The following is a 4,670-nucleotide window of genomic DNA, read 5'->3' on the forward strand; positions in this document are numbered from 1 at the left end:
ACTGAGAGGTTGTCATCAAACGCAAAAACACACGCACCCATACACAAACACACATAAAAACAAGGTTTTGCCCTATATATGTGTGTTTATTCTGGGTTTTTTTGCGGGTTCCACCCCAATTACAGCGTCCACGCCTGGAATTCTGCAGCCCGAGCAGCCGAGGCTGCAGCTGTCTGCCGGTGGGAGACGGCCAGCGAGCCGAAATAGCACCACCGCTAATTTTCGGCCATGCGCCGCATGCCGCGCATGCCGCCGGGCTGCACCTTTCGGGGGGGGGGGGGGGGGGGGGGGGGGGCACGCTGGGGGAGGGGGGCGGCAGGCGGCATTCCCCTCACGTCCTGCATGCCACCCGTGCATACAGGAGGAGGGGGGAGGGGGGAGGGGCTTAACCAATTGCGGCCGTTCAGATTATTCATCAGCATCGTTGCAACAGCCTCGATGACCGACCCCTCCCCCCAACTGCCCCCCACCCCCCCACCCCCCCATCATCCCGCCCACCTTGTGCATTTGCATCAGTGCTCGAGCGTGAACATAAATAAATATAGATGTTTTCATAGGTAGGAGGGGCTGGGGTGTGTGTGTGTGTGTGTGTGTGTGTGTGTGTGTGTGTGCGTGTGTGCGTGTGTGTGTGTGTGGAGGGGGGACGTTGGGGGGAGGAAACTGCCCAGACATGACATGAAGGCCTTCGGGCTGCGCACACACACACGCACACACACACACACACACACACACACACACACACACACGGGTCCCAGACATACGCGTCTCCAAAAATAGCCGTCCTGTAAATAAGGGCTGTGAACTCAATCAAAGGTGGCTCATGTGCAAATGAGTCGCCGCCATCGGCAGGTTCTCGCTCGCTCGCACACGCACGCATGCACGCACGCAAGCACGCACGCACGCACGCACGCACGCACGCACGCACGCATTCGTTTTCCTCGCCTCCTCCTCCTCCTCCCCGCTTTTCTTTCCTCCTCCTTTTTCTTTTTATAAACGAAGGCGAGCCAGAAGCGTGGCATCACTTCGGGTGTGTGTGTGTGTGTGTGTGTGTGGTGGGGGGGCACACCTTATTGGCAGCTGGCACAGGAATGTTCTGCACTGAGAGCCAATCAAGGGACGGGACAGGTGTTTTTTTTCAGGGGGGGGGGGTCACAATGATTCCGGCTGACTGGGAATCAATCATAAGAGGCTTTCTATCGTGAAGGAATCCAGTTGTGTCATTTTTTTTTGTTGAGTGTGGTGGGAGGAAAAGCTGGTGGGGGGGTCCCTGAGAACATTCCCACCGACCCGATGAAGTCACCCCCACCCCCGCCGCCACCAGCGCACGTTTCTCCATCTGAAAAGCCAGCGTGGCCGCGGCCCGTCTGCACTTGCCTGCAGCGAACAACTGCACAACAGGTGCAAATTAAAATGAAAACGGGAGGGGGGGGCTTCTAAATGTGTGTGTGTGTGTGTGTGTGTGTGTGTGTGTTGGGGGGGGGGCGTGGGAGGAGGAGGGGGGTGGAGGGGCGGGGAGCGAGGATCTGGGAGCCGAGCTGACCTGCCTCGAATACCAATCGGCGGAAGAAACAAAACCTTTTTTCACACAGGAGGTGCAGCGACCGGGGTGGTGGTGGTAGTGGGGGGGTGAGGAGAGTGTGAGGGGACGAGGGAGAGGGGGCGGGGGGGTCCAGGCCGGTCCGGGCCGGTCCTGGGTGGTCCGCACACATTGATTTTAACCGAAAAGGGGAGCTGAGTAATCTGGATGATCGCTGGAAATCTGCTGGTCAAACGTTAAACCCCCCCCCCCCCCCCCCCCCACACACACACACACACACACCACCATCCGACCCCCGCGCACCAAAAAAAACAACAAAAAAACGACCCCCTCTACCCCCTCCCCACGCACACACACACACACTGACACACACCAGGCCTGAAAAGAACAAAACCATCCCGAGGGAATCCACCTCTCGCTGCCCCTTCACCCCCACGAGCTTCCCAACTTTCTTTCTTTCATTCTTTTTTTCTCCTTTCTCTCTCCCATCAGCTCCCAGTTTCCCCCAGTGCCCCCCGCTCCCCCATTCCACCTCACCTCAAGCCCCCAACCCCCCTCTCCCCCTCCCTCAGAACTGGTTGGAGGGGGTAGGAGCCAGAACAAAAGGCCGAGAGGCTTGGGAAGCAACCAACCCGTCGCTGTGAACCTGATCTCTGGATGCGAGCGAGCAGCGGGGTGGAGGGTGGAGGGGGGGAGGGGAGGGGAGAGGGGTGAGGAGGAAAGGGGGTTAAGGGGGGGGGGGGGCAACTGAATGACACCACAGGGCTGGACACGTTTTTTTAAATGACCCATTCTTTGCCGAGGAGCTTCTTCTATTTCTGATGTTGTTGATGTTCTATCCTTCGAGGAGGCGGCGGTGGCGGAGACGGCGAGCGGCGCCGCCACCGACACCCTGCCATCGCTGCTGCTGCCGCCGCCACCGCCGCCGTTGCTGCAACTTCTGAACTTCCTCCTGAGTGACGCCGCAAAAGTGGCGACTTTATTTGACGCCAATCTGAAGGCGAACACTCCATCACCATCATCACCACCATCATCTTCCCGCCCGTCAGCTGTCTTTCTCCCCCTCCCCCCTCCCGCCTCTTCCTCCTTTCCCACCCCTCCCTCCCTCCCTCCCTCCCACCTTATTACAAAAAAGAAAAAAAAATGACAGCGATGGCGCCCGTCAAGTCAAAAACGTGTGGTGTTGGCACGGTGGCGGAGGAACGAGTCACCATTGTTTAGGTGCCACCGGCTGACAGGGACCCCCCACCCCCACCCCCCCTTTCCCCCCTCCCACCCCACCCCCCCAACCATCGCTGTCGCCACGCAGCCATCGGTATTGTGTCACGCTAGCAGCTAATTCCAACCTAGCGGTGTTTATCAGCCACTTATCGAGCTACACCCCCCCCCCCAACCTCCACCCACCCCTCCATCTCCTAATCAGCCTTTTGTGGCGGCGAGGAAAGAAAGACAAAGCCGAGATAATGTTCACCTCTCAAAGTCTCTCCTTGTCGTCCCACCTCAAACAGCAAAGAAACAAAAACGAAAAAAGAAAAACTCCCAACAAAGACGCACTAACAAACGTCCCGCTACCTGTTAGCACACCCCCCCTCGCTCCCTCTCTCCCTCCGTCGAGGTAAATCAAAGGAGACGCTTCAACTTTGATTTTTTTTTTCTCCAAGACAAAAAAGAGAAAAGAAATTTATAAAAAAAAATGACACATGTAACAAGTGCAATTCTTGTTTAATACAGGGTTTTAAAAAATTACCCGCCGTAACCCTTTCACAGGCCTCGCATTATTCTGTCACTCAGAAGAAGGGGCGAAAAGTAGCGAGCGGCGGCGTATTGATTAGCGTCAGCAGTGACAGGCGGCTGAGCGAGAGAGCGAGAGAGAAAAAGAGAGAGACGCAGGTCTTATTTAAGAAATCTCATCGTTCAATTTTGATGAAGATAAATAAAAAGTCCAGGGGGGTAAAAAAAAGGAAAAGGAAAAAGGCGGGAAACAAAAGGCGATACTTCAGCAGCGCTGTCAAGTTGCTTCGCATTGCGCCAAATTAATTTGGCGCCACACACACACTAACACACACAATAAAAAATAAAAAACGATTATATTTACAAAGGCGTCAAGTTTGACAGCAAACAAACGGCTCCGGCGATCAAACGGGACTTTAATGTCGGGAGTTTTAATCGAGCCGCCGCTGCAACCGCAAACAGTCAAAGTGGGCGAGCGAGCGGCGTCACTCGCTTGCCTTTGAAGCCGACCCCCGTGTGTTGTCAATAAAGCTCTGCCACCGTATGGACGCGGACACCGAGGGCGGGAGGGGGGGATGGAGGGAGCGAGGCAGCGAGACACACTGGAGAGTTCTTCTTTTTCTTTTAGTTTGTTTTATTTTTTGCATTTTTTTTCTCCTAAAGTTGCCAAAGTTTATCTGCCGCCGAGGAATTCTGCCAGGAACCAAAAAAACACCCACAAAAAACAAAGAGTCCGAGCCAGCGGAGAAGGGAAGAAAAAAAAGAAAGAGAAAAAAAACCCATGCGCTACTAAAAGCTACATGCCTAACGCTCTGGGGGGTCCCAACCTGCACCTTTCACCTCTTTAAGCTGATCGCCCCGTACGTGTTGGACGCCGTCCCATTTTTGAAAGCCCCCCCTCCTCCCACCTCCTCCTACAGGGATTGAAGGCCCCGCCTCCTCGGGGCAGCGCTACTCCAACCTAGCGCTCATTTGCACAGAAATCATTGATTCCCCCCCCCCGCCCCCCCCCCCCCCAAAAAAAAAAAAAAAAAATCCTTCCAACCTCTCGGCACGTTTTCAGCAACACCTGCACTCTAACGAGAGCGTAATCACCATTTTATTTAACAATCCCAGAGTATGAGCCCAGAGGAGGAGAAAGACGAGGAGGAGGACGAGGAGGAGAATGAGGAGGAGGAGGAAAGGTGTAAGAGGGGGAGCAGGAAAGGAGGAAAAGGGGGAGGTGGTGAAGGAGGAGGAGGAGAAGAAGGAGATGGAAGAGGAGGAGGAGAAGGAGGAGGAGGAGGAGGAGGAGGAGGAGGGGAAGTAGGAGATGGAGGTGGAGGCAGCGCTAAGAAGCCTCTTCCTGGCTGGAGTGTATGGAGGAGAGGAGGTGATGGCTGCAGGGCGGATGGAGGATGAC

This window comes from Nelusetta ayraudi, unplaced genomic scaffold (genome assembly GCF_046127955.1).
Source record: "Nelusetta ayraudi isolate G7.1 ecotype Tasmania unplaced genomic scaffold, CSIRO-AGI_Nayr_v1 ptg000266l, whole genome shotgun sequence".
NCBI classification, from domain to species: Eukaryota; Metazoa; Chordata; class Actinopteri; order Tetraodontiformes; family Monacanthidae; genus Nelusetta; species Nelusetta ayraudi.